This window comes from Haliotis cracherodii, unplaced genomic scaffold (genome assembly GCF_022045235.1).
Source record: "Haliotis cracherodii isolate W230 unplaced genomic scaffold, xgHalCrac1.p SCAF_12, whole genome shotgun sequence".
Lineage (NCBI taxonomy): Eukaryota > Metazoa > Mollusca > Gastropoda > Lepetellida > Haliotidae > Haliotis > Haliotis cracherodii.
The window spans coordinates 14,462,628-14,478,563 of NW_027266267.1; positions in this window are offsets into that span (position 1 = coordinate 14,462,628).

Genomic DNA, 15,936 nt, shown 5'->3' on the forward strand with positions numbered 1-15,936 from the left:
TGCACGTGGGTCACACAGGGGCAGACAGCTTGCATGGCTAGTCATGGCGTTGGCTACGGACGCTGCATCACAACCAACAACGTCAACGATAAAATAAATCATGTAAGGGCAGAGCGGGTCTCTGCACCTGTAACACTGTTCACGCGGACCCGGTGTGAGTTCTGTCACGTGATTACTGTAACTTTGTACTATTGCGACCTATTTCAACCTACAATAAAACATTGACTGCAGTTGTCTTAAACTTTACCCTGAGTCTTGTGTTACATCGTCCTTTCTAATCTACCAATAGAGCTACTGACTCAAGTGACAGATAAGTATTAGTTATAAATAGTACCTTCTTATCTGTGCTGTGTGGCGTGGTGAATATTGATGTAAGCAGTTGTCAATGGAAAGTTAAGTATCCATGCAGCTGAATGTACAGTCAAGATTTTGGTAAACGCTGGTTAAACTATCAGAAACTGTGTGTGTTTGGAGCATGACCCAATACATTGACTCAACTTTGTGTTCGGCCTGTCCCTGCTCCAATAAGTTTCCTATACCTGGGTTGTCAGGTCAGACATCATAATGTGTAATTTACTTCCTGGTTTATGAATACACCCGAGTAAACATTGAGGCCACACTCGCGTTGCAGCTTGTATCACAGCAAGTATATTATCATTTGTCGAACACATTGACTGCAGATGAGGATCCAGTCTGTTATTGGGTACGGGTTTATACATCCGGATGTGTATGTATCAGTCACTCAATCAGTGTATAGTTTTTCAAGGCCATATGACCCACATTACATACACATATATATCATACAGTTGTATTACATTGCACATGCATCATGGTATTGGATGACATTACATTTCCTTTCTAATTTTTAATACAATATACATATATTTTGACAGACGAAATATATTCACAAGTATTTTACAATTAATTATTAGCATCATACAGTGGGCTCGGTTGTTTGTTAAGACTTTACAATGAGTACGTGCATCTGTGTAGAGAGGACATACAAAACAAACGTGCTTTTCATCTTCTAGACATTTACAGTGCGAGCAGAGAGAGTCGTCATCACCTACATTTTTACGTACGTTTAGAACACTAAAGGTATCATATCCACTTCTAAATTTTAACCAGGCCTTACCAGGACGTATCATTTAAACTGAAGTTCTGATTTTATGTTTTAACAAAATGTAAGTGATCGTTTATTTGAGAGAAGTTAATGCCAGTTTTGTTTAGCACAGTCAAGGATACGTTTTTTCAGGACAAAGATAAATGCTTCTTCATCACCAACTGCTTGGGTTTCTCATATGAGATGCCCAATCTAAGTATTTCCTGTCACAGGTATCATATAGCATCCGTAAACACCAGTCCAGATATCTGTGTGTGGGCATAGATAAAACGCGTGACCATTAATTGACACACATGACATAATATTGTGTACAGAGTGGATGTCTGCCACACTCACCATATGCAACAGCATTTGACAAAGAATAGCTTATATTTAAAACATATTTACAAAATTCTCTGTGTACATTTTTTTATATTTTCTCTTTTATTGTATCCCCTAAGTTCTCTACCATACATTAATATCGGTGTTATTTTTGGGTCAAATATTTGAAAGGAATTATTAACAGATATAATGTATTTAAGCACAAACGATTTGATGGTATATGGTGCTTTACGTGCCTGTGCGGTAAAGGTATTACAAGCTGCGATCCTAATTAGCTGAATAGTTATCATGAGACCCAGCTATATATAGGAGCTAACAGTCTTAAGCAGTACACTGTTATATGTCCATCTTTCGTATCTAGATAGTCTGCAACCATTTCTGAATACAATAATGTTAGTTTTACAGTATTCTTGCAAGAGATACAATCGTCTTTGTAACTTCTTAGTAGAATCTGCTACCAGTAATAAATCATCTGCAAATAATAAAAGAATTATGTTATTCATTTTCTCTGATATGAACATGCCTTCGTCTGGCCTAGAACCAATAAATTCCACTTATACCCCAATACGTGCAAGGTGGAGAATGTACTGTTTACTGAAGAGTCCCGTTTCCTACTCACACGTGCTGATGGGCGCGCACGTGTCTACAGACGTCGGGTGTGGACGTTACGCCCCCAACTGTGTGCAGCAGGTTGTCCCATTTGGCGGCGGGAGTGTCATGGAATGGACCGGAATTCAGGACGCCTCTCGTGCATGTGGCAGGTGCATTGACAGGTGTGCGTTACAGTGACTTGATCCTACAGCCTTACGTTCTTCCTCACGTCAACGTTCATGGCGGACAGTTCCAGCAGGACAACGCTCGACCGCTCGACTGCATGTGTTTGTCAGGACTTCTTACAGCACAACAACATCCAGACATTACCTTGGCCAGTCCGGCCAGGTCCATGCAGGTAGCAAAAGTGCTGTAAGTCCCCATGGACCCTAGCATGGTGATCTACCTTTAGCTGCTGGCGATCTATAGCCCTTTTTAATATTGTACCGTTATATATAGTGATATCTTTTATAGTTGTACGCTAGTTTTAAATATTAATCTGTGATATTCTAGTAATTTTACTGTCCATCGATGACAGGTTTTAAGTTAGTTAAAACATATGCATTAATAAGTGAAATTTCACGATATGGCTGAAATATTGCTGATGTGACGTAAAGCTTTAACTCACTCACTCACTCACTCGGCCAGCCCGGCCACCAGATTTGTCCCCGATTGAGCATCTGTGGGACGATTTGGATCGACGCGTTCGCAGAAGGAATCCACCGTCACACTTCCGGCGCTTCTTGATGCAATTCAGCATGAATGGCAGCACATCCAACAGCGTGTTATTGACAACTTGATTGCATCTATGGGTCGTCGGTGTCAAGTGGTGATTGATGCACGTGGTGTGCACAACCGATACTGACTTTTTCTGTACCCCTGTGACATTAACTGTATCGTGTACGTGTGTCTGTCTAGATGACACGATTAATGTTTTGAACATTGTGTACATTGATCTTCAAACAGTGTTTCAATTATGGTTTCTGTGTCCTAGTTTGGAACAATCGCATTATATTACATTTTGAAAGTCAGTGTCAAGTTTCTTTTTTTTTGAAGAGTATATTTTCAATTGTTTTAATTGTGCACCCTGATGAAATTTACTTTAACTTTTACTCAAATCAAATTACTTTAGAGTTGTTTATTTCTGAAATGGTTTATCCATTGACGTCCGGAACACATTCCATTAAAGCTGACAAGCGCGGCAGGTACAAAGTTTATGGTCGGACAATACTGACTCAATTTTGAAGCAACAGCTTTTGGATTGTGGACGTTGAAGAATGGGACCATCTTCAAAAGATTCAAGAATGATTCAACTGCAAATATGATTATTGGCGGGACGTTGTTACATAACTCTGTCCGATAGGGTAGGAGCTTGGCGGCATCACACTGAGGACCCCATTGTTCAATGTGATTTCATCATATGCTTGAACTTCACGAGACTAAATCAATGTTCAGGCTCTCTGCTGCTAGTCCCCGCCGGGCACATGCTTTTTGGCTAGACCGGGGTTCAGGAAGCAGCCATTTGATTTTCTGGGGGGTAGGGAAGTAGGGAGTTCTCATAAACTACAGGGCAAAAGAAAGTTTTCATCGACTTCACTTGACCAGACTTTATGATGATTAATTTATAAACAAATCATTTTCCATGAATTAGAATAAAAATGCATTGTAATGCCGATATTGCATTCTCCGCAATACACAAAGAAAGAGTCCAATTTAAAAATTACACAAATCAGAGTTCGTCAGTCGGCGGATAACGTCAACAGAAATCCTGTTCCATAAGTTCAGTAGAGTCTGTTCAAGTTCCTGTCGGTTCGCTGGAGGCGGTACATGTTGTCTCAGCTGACGATCAAGATAATCTCAGAAATGTTCAATGGGGTTCATGTCTGGAGAACAAGGTGACCAGGGCGTTGACGTTAACGTTGTTCAGGTAGTCTTGAACAATTTGCGTTGTCTTGTTGCAAAATTAATCCTCTTGGCTGATGTTGAATCAAGGGCACCACAACAGGTCTCAACACTTCATCCCTGTATCGCTGAGCATTCAGGTTTCCTCGGATAACCAGCCATGTTGTAATCTGGCCACAAATGCCACCCCATGCCATGGCGCCTCCATCTCAAAACGGGTGAACTTCTCAAATGCAGTTTGGCGCCAGTCGCTCTCCCCTTCGTCGAAAAACTCGAACTCTGCCATCGTTCCTGAACAGACAGAACCGACATTCTGTAAAGAGCACTCTCGCCCAGACACGTCGCTGCCACCGACGTACAGTTCGTGCCCATTGCAGTCTGCGTTGACGGTGTAGACGGGTCAAGGCCATTCCACGGAAGGGTCGGTAGGCTCTTATACCAGCCGTACGAAGTCGTCGAAGCACTGTTCGTCTGCTGATGGCATGCCCTAGTGCTGTTGCCGCCGTTGACATCACCGTCAGACAGCTGTTTCGGAGGTGAATCTGCCGGATGTAGCGGTCTTCGGCCGGTGTTGTCACTCTCGGCCTTCCCGATCTTGGCCGGTCTTGAGTCTATTCTGTCTGGTGGTAGCGGATTATCAACTTGCTGATGGTGGTCTGAGACAGTTGAAGGTTCTGGCTATCTGACGTTGAGTAGCCCCCATATTGGCCATATCGATCGCTCTGTCCCGTTGCGCTTGTGTAAGTCTAGGCATATTCTTGGTGGTTTTTTTGCTTACTGACTGCCTGCTCTGTCCAACGTCGGTATTTATGCCACAATCACGCACGTGCATTTGGACCAATGTCTCAAAATAACGTTTTGCACGTTTTCAACAATGCATGATTTGGAAAGCTGCGTTCGAAACTCTGCGTTGTGGTTGTGGTCATGTTGCATTTGGGCGAATGTTTTCAGCGGGGGTTCAAACCTGTACCAGCTTCTTTGCTTTTTATACAGCTATTTTTAAAGTGAAAACTTTCTTTTGCCGCTAGTTTAATAATCAAGCCCCTATTTTACTTAAATTATATAAGGTGTCCTTTTCTTGTATTGGCGTATCGATATGTCTGTGTTTAGGTTTGTTTGTGAAAAACTATTTGACTTCTAAACATAAAATAATATAATAGTCTCAAAAAATCAATATCCACCCCCAGACCCCTTTGAAAATCAGGGCGGTCGGGCAGCCTCGTGGTTAAAGCGTTCGCTCGTCACGCTGAAGACCCGGGTTCGATTCCCGACATGGGTACAATGTGTGAAACCCATTTCTGGTGTCCCCCGCCGTGATATTGCTGGAATATAGCTAAAAGCGGCGTAAAACCAAACTCACTCACTTTCAAAATCAAATGGCTGTTCCCGAATGGGGCACTTTGAGTGAGTGAGTGAGTTGGGTTTAACGCCGCTTTTAACAGTATTCCAGTTATATCACGGCGTGTCAGCTTAATGTGGGAGGAAAGCTCGAAGTGATGCAGGTCTCAGACGTTTAACACTTCGGTGAAACCCACGAGCACGGGTATGGTGCTGACAAACCTAGAAACATAATCGGGGCGAACCGGGATTCGAACCCACAATCATAGGTTTCTGGCGTGCCCAAGGGACGCAACTCTGCACAGCGAATCGCGGCGCCTTAGACGACTGGGCCACCCGTGCCCCCGGGGCACTTTAAAACACGGTTATTTCCACAGAACTATCACGATTGTCGTTTATCGCTTCGTTCCTACGCTTTTCACAAATTAGTATCATTGTCATTCTTTACTACCAGCTATGTCGTCTTTCTTCAGATCACTCGGGTTGATGCAGCAGCCACCCCAGGGAGCCCCGTCTATGCAGCCCCCGAGAGACCCCCGTCTATGCAGCCACCCCACTTGGTTGATGCATGTCATCGTATCCCAGTTGCGTAGATCGATGCTGATGATATTAATCACTAGAATTGTCTAGCCCAGACACGATTATTTACAGACAGCCGTCATATAGATGGAATATTGCTGAGTGCGGCGTTTGACAACAAACAAATATAGCTAGTTATTGTAGTTATATATTGTTGAATGTAAATCTCCCTGAATGAAACAAGGTATGTTTTAGGGTCGGTAACAGACATGCTTATTGCAAAACATTTGTTTGGGCCACCTGGAATTTGTCCAGGCACGCTACACTATGCATTACGAACATGTAAACTGTCTGTTCACACGTAGATAATATCAACTCTTACATTCCTACTTAGGGTTTGTTTTGGAAACCACCCACTTCAGGTTTGTTTTGGAAAAACTATTTGACTTCTAAACATTAAATAATATGATGGTCTCAAATCAATATCCACCCCCAGACCCCTTTGAAAATCAAATGGCTGCTCTCGAATGGCACACTATAAAACACGGATACTTCCACAGAATTGTCACGATTATCGTTTATCGCTTCGTTCCTACGCTTTTCACAAATTAGTATCATCGTCATTCTTTACTACCAGCTATGTCGTCTTTCTTCAGATCGCTCGGGTTGATGCAGCAGCCACCCCAGGGAGCCCCGGCCACGCAGCCACCCTAGGGACCCCCGGCCACGCAGCCACCCTAGGGACCCCCGGCCACGCAGCCACCCCAGGGACCCCAGCTAGTGCAGCGACCACAGTTGCTGGCCAGACGCCCTCGATGTCGACTTCGTCCACCCCTTTTGCCACCCCGATGTCAACTACACCCGCAGCCACAGTGGCACGTCAACGAGGGCCGGCTCTAATAAATGTGAGCAAACAATTGATTTTGTATATATTTTCTGATTCAACCCGTTCTACAAGTTCTACGCATGACTACTGGTTCTATATATGTCTACTCCTTCTTACGCGTGTGTTTAATATGTATATAATGATAGTGTTTCGTTCAAAATTAAGTCGACGAGAAGTGTAATGTTATATATCCCAAAATAAATCAACGTGAGGAATCGAACATCGATCAGTGCATTATGCGTACAATTTAATAACCAGGCCACCCTGCCGCCTAATAGATGTTGTGATTCAGTAATCTTGTACATGTACTTGCACTTTGAATATATCTGAAATATTTATATTTACAACTGGCTGATAACTTATTTTGCTGTCTGGCAGATTGTCGAGGCCGAGCTGCTGCGGCAGGAGAACCGCAAGATTAAGGAGGAGAACCGCAAGATTAAGGAGGAGAACCGAAAGATTAAGGAGGAGAACCGCAAGATTAAGGAGGAGAACCGAAAGATTAAGGAGGAGAACCGCAAGATTAAGGAGGAGAACCGCAAGATTAAGGAGGAGAACAGGAGACTAAAGGCAAATGTAAGTCAGAAACAAGAATGAATTCAGGTTTAACACCAATGTGAACAGCATAATCGTCTTGTGGTGGCGTGGCGCCTTGATGTTGAATCGGGCCGTTAATACAGTATTGGTCATACGTATTTTGTCTGCACAATGACGTAATCGAGTCTCTGAACCGCGAGACATTCTCTTCGACTATTAATAGAACTACTAGATATATTGGAATCAGTTCTCGGAACTTCATATTAATGAAAACGAGAGATGTGCACATGATATCGCATTCCAATGTACAGGTACTTAGGAAATAAGCTAAGGCAAAATGAAGGGTTTGACATTCAGTACTTAACTCACATTGTTTTATTGTCAGGGTTATACCATGTTAGACCAGTGAAGATCCGGGGTAGAAAAAGGTCTTCAGCAACCCATGGTTGGTTGTTTTACGCCGCACTCAGCAATATTCCAGCTATATGACGGCGGTCTGTAAATAATCAAGTCTGGGCCAGACAATCCAGTGATTAATATCATGAGCATCGATCCACGCAATTGGGATCGATGACATGCATCAACCAAGTCAGCGAGCCCGACCACCCGATCCCGTTAATCGCCTTTTACGACAAGCATGGGTTCAGCAACCCATGCATGTCGTGGGAGGCGACTAACGGGATCGGGTGGTCGATGATTTGGTTGATGCATGTCATCGTATCCCAATTGCGTAGATCGATGCTCATGATAATAATCACTCTATTGTCTGGCCCAGACTTTATTTACAGACAGCCGTCATATAGCTGGAATATTGCTGAGTGCTGCGTTTGACAAACAATATAGCTAGTTATTGTAGTTATATATTGTTGAATATAAATCTCCCTGAAGAAACAAGGTATGTTTTAGGGTCGGTAACAGACATGCTAATTGGAAAACATTTGTTTGGGCCACCTGGAATTTGTCCAGGCACGCTTCACAATATGTATAACGAGCATGTAAACTGTCTGTTCACACGTAGATGATATCAACTCTTACATTCCTACTTAGGGTTTCCCATCGACTTCAGCGGCACCATTTATCGTCCTTGATATTTTAGGGTTCAGCTCCACAATCGCGTTTTCTTCCTTCCCTTAGCATTTCAGTTATACCTAGTATTCAACATTCTTGTGCATAACAGTGTTCCACAAAAACATCTTTGTGATTCCGTTAAGAGAATGGCCCACAGCCACACATGCTGGTCGTTGAGAGGCGACTCAGTGGATCGGGTGAGCAAGGCTAGGTGACCAATACCCCGTTTACATGCACAACATTTACTAACGTAAGAAATTTTGCACATGTGCGTTCACATGAAATTTAACTTAGGTGTTTAAACAAAGTATATGTAAATTGTGTAAGGCACACATATTCGTCAGTCTGTATACGACTTTCAACACGAAACAGGTTGTTATCCAGTCAAAGTTGAATGAGAAGAGTTACTTCATCGAAAATCTTCGCGTGAAGCAGCATGTGTTTGATTTAATTCGTACACAAAGTTTCGACTCCTTGAAACCAAAAGAAATCAACGTCGGCTCAACTGGTATCACACCGCTTTGACCAACATTCCAACAACATCACGGGGGGGGGGGTACACCAGAAATGGGCTTCACACATTGTACCCATGTCGGGAATCGAACCCGGGTCTTCGGCGTGACGAGCGAACGCCTTAACCACTAAGCTACCCGACCGCCCCTTATATACGATATAAAAGTTGCCAACTGTTGACAATTTGTTTGGTGTTGGCAAAAGAACAAACGTTGATTAGAGCATCCTCTTACGTTAATATAAACTTTCACATTGCAACATATACACACAGTGCAAATTTACATTTACACCTGCTCCAGACATGCAAATTTGCTCCTGGTGTAAAATATACACACATGAGAAAACGCGTTCACATGACAACTATACTCACGTATGCATTTCTACACACGTAAGCACATGTACACACATGTATAGAGGCGCATGTGAACGGGGTATTAATTGATTTCCTGCATCGTATCCCTACACCGTAGATCGTTGCTCACAATATCGATCACATGGTGATGATTTTCTATATTTATCTTTTTGTTGTTTAACGCCACACAGCAATATTCCAGCCGCACGAGATCCAAGCATGGTGATCATAGAGCGAGTGAGTTGGGTTTAACGCCGCTTTTAACAGTATTCCAGTTATATCGCAGCGTGTCAGCTTAATGTGGAGGAAAGCCCGAAGTAATGCAGGTCTCAGACGTTTACCACTTCGGTGAAACCCACGAGCACGGGTATGTTGCTGACAAACCTAGAAACATAATCGGGGCGAACGGGATTCGAACCCCCAATCATAGGTTTCTGGCGTGCCCAAGGGACGCAACTCTGCACAGCGAATCGCGGCGCCTTAGACGACTGGGCCACCCGTGCCCCCACCCTTCCTAGAAATTTCATAGAGTGACGGCAAAACTGTATGAACGTGAGCTTGCGACGACGTTCATACAATGTTTGGCCCTCACTATGAAGGTTCATTCTCCATTGAACTCAGTCAATTCCTATAATTTTTACGACACTGTTTTGACCTCAAAGGACGTAGACTTTGATCTATACACAATCATATTTAGTACGTGCGACTTTATGTTCACACAGACAGCCATACAACAATCAGATTTATCGCGGAATAAAATAGTTCCAAAATACGAGAGCTGACATGAGCTTGTGTATTGCTCAACCGGAACAAATTTTGTAGTTTCCGTCTACAAATATACTCAAATAATATCCTCATTAGACGAGAAATGTATGTTAAGAACTACCTAAGTCACTATGACAACGCGTCGTAATACTTACATCACGTGTTGCGCAGTGGAACTGAATACTGGAGCGTGGTTTAACTTAAATGAAAACTAATCTTAAATTTGTATGACTTACCTTTTTTGAATGAAACAAGGAACTAAACGTGACAACCTGTTATGTAAAGGAAAGATGAATAATAAACCTCAAATGAAAGAAACTAAATATCTAGAACTAATGCTAATTCTAACAGTTATTGTATACTTATGTGTCTAACGCCAACTCTCTAACTAACTCTCTAACTAACTCTCTAACCATCTAACTAACCATCTTACTAATGAACTCTCACCAACTAACTAATCGATGCGCGCTACCGCCTTATGTTTGTTCACAACCCTCACATTTCACGTGCAGTCACAGCCATACGTTGGTGTGTTCAGGCGATGCGATCGTTATGCATCGGGTGCGTTTTGGAGAACAGATTCTGTTCGCTTCTGTATTTATTCGCAGTTTTGTCGTTATTTCAATCAAGAATACGGTCTCGTTAAAAAAACGTATGAACGTCAAATTATGTAGTTCATACACTTATGAACTACAATTTCGAGGTCATATGACCGACCTCTCGTCTTTAAATTAAAGTAAAAGTGGTTAGATTGCATTACTAATATACTAAAGTGCTGTGGTTTATGTTACGTGATTGATAATCCTCATTACGACTAAGTGGCTCACAAACCGAGTCGAAGACTTTAAGTACAAGTTCCTTCAAGAATCGCGATGCAATATCATATCTGGTTCTAAAGGCAGTCTATATGAGTATGTCAAACCTGAGCTCTCCTTTGAGAAATACGTCTTACTTTACCAAAACTCATCTTTCCCTCAATTACAATTTAGAACTTTTAATCATAGATTCCCAGTAGGACTATTGCTCGCCGTGGCGTTACATAACAAACAAAGTATGTATACAATGTCATATATTCTTCTATGAATTTTTAACTTATGTTAATTATATATGTAATCTTTTACTACCGAGTATGGTTTTGAGTAATTAATGTATTTGAATCTGAAGATGTTTTCCATGAAAATGTGGTTTGCCTTGTCACTTGTCCACACTTTACATCCAGCCAGGGTCCAGGCAGGAAGCAAAGGCACTGTTACGTCCACATGGTCCCTGGTATGGTGATCTTCCTTTACTTACTGATGATCTCTAGCCCATTTTTATATTGTGTTGTTAATTCTTTCTGATTTTAAATGTTCCTCAACTAGTTTTAAATAGACTCTGTGATATTCTAGTTATTGTACTGTCCTTTGATGACAGGTTTTTATAAAGTCTACGTATATGTGTTATTAATGTATCACTTCTCGTCACGATAGGGCTGAAATATTGCCGATGTGACGTCAAATTTTAACTCACCCACTTACTCACTCACCACACTTTACAGACCACCATGCTTTGCTTAATGTTCCGTATGAGGATGCAGTAATAAAGTAAAGTAATTCTTTTTGAAATGTCAGGATTATCACTACACCAGAAAATGTAACTAAGACTCAAATATTCGTTTAGAAGTCGAAGTCATTGTCTGTGAAATACATACACTTCCCCAAAAGCCAACCCACTCACTCACAGAATAAAATGTTTAAAGATATGTTATAATGACGATATATGTTTCTCAATGGGTATTTTTTCTCCCATACGCAGGCACAAAATAACATCCGAGACCAACGGCATAGACAGAGAACTCTCAACCAACAGCGACAAAGACAGCAGCCACAGCACCAACAGAGACAACGGGAACAAAGATAGAGGCAGCAGCGACTTGCGAGGGAAAGGCAACAACTGCAGCAACAGCAACAGCAACAACAACAGCCCTACCAGCAGCTGTTGCGCGTTTTGGATTAGAGCACAGAGGACTTAGGTAGGATTACATTTCATCTGCTATAAATTGGGATTTCAGCATGAAGCATTGTCGAACCACTGGTTTGTCAAGTAACGACTTCCAATATCCCTTAGACACGCCAGAAACTAGGTTTGTCAGCATCATACCATGTGCTCGAGGGTTTCACCAAGTGGTAAGCGTGCATCTTCCGTCACTGAGCTCTCCTCGCCGTATTATTCCTGCTTTGTGGGACTGCTGAACTCTTGGCCAGAGCAAAGGTGTAAGTATTGTTTTCCTTTATTGCAGAGAAGAGGCCGTGTGCGCTAGCCGGCAGGAATGGTGCAAATGACGCTAGTAGGAGGAATGACGAGTATGTAGACCGCAATTTGTATTTTCATGTTACCGTATCCTAGTTTTAACATTAAACAATCCTACGTGGGTTAGCCTGGTGTTGAAAGCGCTGGGTTGTCACACAGAGCTTGTTATGTTATTCCATGTGTTGAGCCCATTCTAGTCCTCTACCGACATCAGTAGACAAATAATATCAACATAGTAATATATAAGTTATCAGGCTGGTGTGTTTTGGGATGTCATAACATCTCGTATTGGTTACAGACATTGTGTTTTGTGAGCCTTGGTATCACCCACATTTCACGGGGTGTGCAGTAAATGTAACATATCCTGGTTCGCCCTGATCATGTTTCTGGGTTTGACAGCACCATACACGTGCTGTTGGTTTCTCCAACGTGTTAAATGTGTAATATTTGTAATTTCCAGCGTTTCTCCCAAATCAAACTGTTCTCTGCTCACTAGGAACAGACCTCGAACAATTTGTATCAAGTTTGTTGATTGTATGTGAAGCAATCCCATAAAATCTCGTCCAAGAGGAACAGTTCGGTTGCATACACATGCTATTGTCACCCCTCGATATATGTGTTTTGGTGAAGGGGTGACTATTATTATGAGCATGTGTATATTTTTTTCAATTAAGAAATTGTCCAAACACAATAACATAAATTGATGACATGTGCAAATGAGGACTGTCATACCGTGAATGTATGTAGAGTATGAAAGCGTATCAAATAGAAGACTCAATGTATGTCGAGTGCGATGAGGGAATTATTTCAAGAATGTGTTTGACTATGGACTTATTTCAACACATAAAACAGTCAGTTGTTAAGAATACATTTTACAAAAATACTTGAAGAAATATATATGTGTTTGTTACAAAAGCGGAAACTAAGACGTTCGACAAGTGACATATGTTCGTATCCTGGCCATGGCGTTTGTGTTGGACGTTTCTCCATATGTTAACACAAATCTTTTTCACTTCAGGTGTCATTACCAAGTACCAGGACGAACTTCGGTACAAGCAGGGCAGAAAGATCACCAGCCTCAGGGCTATCCTCTATCGCAATCCATTCTCAGTTGCCGTCAGCCTCAGTTGCCATCCAGTCTCGGTTACCGCCAGCCTCAGTTGCACCTGGTGTTGCCTTTCCAGACGCTGTAAGTAAGACTGAAGTCACAAACGAATCATTTATACAAAAGGAATTAATTTTCTATGAATAGAAATTTCATTTCTACTCTATATCTCATTTGGGCAGCTGGCATGTTAGAGCCAGCATCCCCGATATACTTCCATCCACCATCATAAGTAATTTTAATAAGTGTCACACACGCATGCAACTTGGTGGTCCTTTTTTTTTTATAAAGGTCACTGAATAATTCTGAAGATAACTAAATACTGTTTCTTTTTCAGGTTTGATGACAAGCTACCTTCTCCAAAACCTCTGCCAATTACACCGCTTCATGTGCAGGAAATGACACCCTCTGATATACTCGCCATGTCCGTGATCAATGGATACGTATAAGTGTAGATATCAACACTTTTATGTTGTCTTGTTAACTTGGACCAGATATCGTATCGTGAAAGTAGACGAAGTATTTCGGAAACCTGAACATCCACACGATCCAAAGGTTACAACTGAACATGTTGGTCTTATCAGGATCTGCTTTGTATGTAATTCTGGCACGATCGTCCACCAACAAGTCCGAGATGGTGTCCATGTGTACCTCCAGATGACTCAGCCGCTTTGAGGTGTTGAGGGTTGTTTCATGTTTCACGGCTCATATTCCTACCTGTAACATCCGCTAACACCTTCTAGTTGAAAGATGACTCGGTTGTATTCACAAGCACGTTCTCTAGTACTTGTATTTGGTGAACATCTTTAGTCAGGAAATTGTTTGAATGATTTTGAAACAGGAAGTTCTTACTCGTTGAAATGAGTGCGTCAGATATCACTACTATGTCAGTAGAAGTATCAATTTGACTTTGGTTGAAGACTCAACCCAACCAAGTATTTCAGTTACAATTCTTCATACTATGAGTTAAAGACGGATATTCCTAATCATGTGCGGTGCTATATGATAATGGCATTGAGGGCTACCGTTTGGTCGTCTGTGAATGAGGTTGACCTGGGGAGCTTTCTGCCCAGGGGATGTAGACACATCTGTCTACCAGACAGATTGATGTCTGCTGGACAGAAAACAATGCCAAGGTGAGTTTCCTACTGCACTTATTTGATGGCTAAAAGAGACTCGCTTACAGACAGGCTGTTTCAAACAGCTTTCTTGAAAAGTACAAGACGTCGTCTTACCCGTCTTTTCCTTTACAGAACAACTCCTCAATTCTGAATAATTATTCCTGTGTGAATGACATGACATCTGATTAGTCTGTACATATTCAGGTACCTCTGGCGCATCTGCCCACTACACCTTTCTACCACGCCTGTCTCAGCTCTTGTCTGGGTGAGTATCAGGTCGCTGGGTTTAATTACAATTAAGAGCGACGTTTCGGTGTAGGTTCTAATACCGTTATCAAACCTACGCCGAAACGTCGCTCTGAATTGTAATAAAGAAGCTGTTCATCCATAAATTCTTATCCTTGCTTAGTACTCAAACTGCTAAATGCCTATCAAAGAAGTTATTCTCAACATAGTCCCTTTAAAAAGTGTTTGGCTTGTGTTGGGTCCGACTTGGCCCGGGATGTCAAAATCAACTTGAAACACACAGATCTAGCTCTATCTTCAAATGTGTTTACATCTATAGACCAGCATTATATCTACCTATACATCTTTATAATGTCACAGATCGCGGTATTTAAAGAAAACAAGGTGCTCAAAGTGAAGCCCCTTTTCTCTCTACATTTTCAACATAGTCTTTATCAAAAGTGTTTTGCTTGTGTTGGGTCCGACTTGGCCCGGGCTGTCAAAATCAACTTAAACCTCACAGATGTAACATCAAGTGGATTCACATCTATAGACCAGCATTATATCTACCTATATACCATTTTATAATGTCACAGATCGCGGTATTTATAGAAAACAAGGTGCTCAAAGTGAAGCCCTTTTTCCTGTACATTTTCAACATAGTCTCTGTCAGAAGTGTTTGACTTGTGTTGGGTCCGACTTGGCCGACTTCCGACCGACTTTAAACACATATATGTATCATCAAATATGTTTACATCTGTAGGTTGGTATTCTATCTACCTATATACCACGTTATAATGTCACAGTAGATCGCATTTAAAGAAAGCTGGTCTGTTAAAGTCAAGCACTTTTACTGTATTTTCTTAAGAACATCTCTATCAGAAGTGTTCGGTCCGACTTGGCCCGGGCTGTCAAAATCAGCTTAAACCTCACAGATGTAACATCAAATGCATTCACATCTACAAAACTAGTATAATATCTACCTATATACCACTTTATAGTGTCTCAGATCGCGGTATTTTTTAAACACACACATATATAATAGAAACATTAATCAGGGTTGAGGGAGAAGCTTAACCAGAAATCCAAAGTGTCTCACCTAACCTTTTCCAAGTGTTACCCTATAAACATGACGGGGTAGCTCTGAGGACATCCTATTCCAAATATCACGATCTGACAATGACTGCAGTACTTGTTGGCGACTCTTTGGTCAAATATCTTGGACGGCACACGGAGAAAGAAGGCAAGGTGGCTGACGTTCCCGATCTTCTCAGGGACATT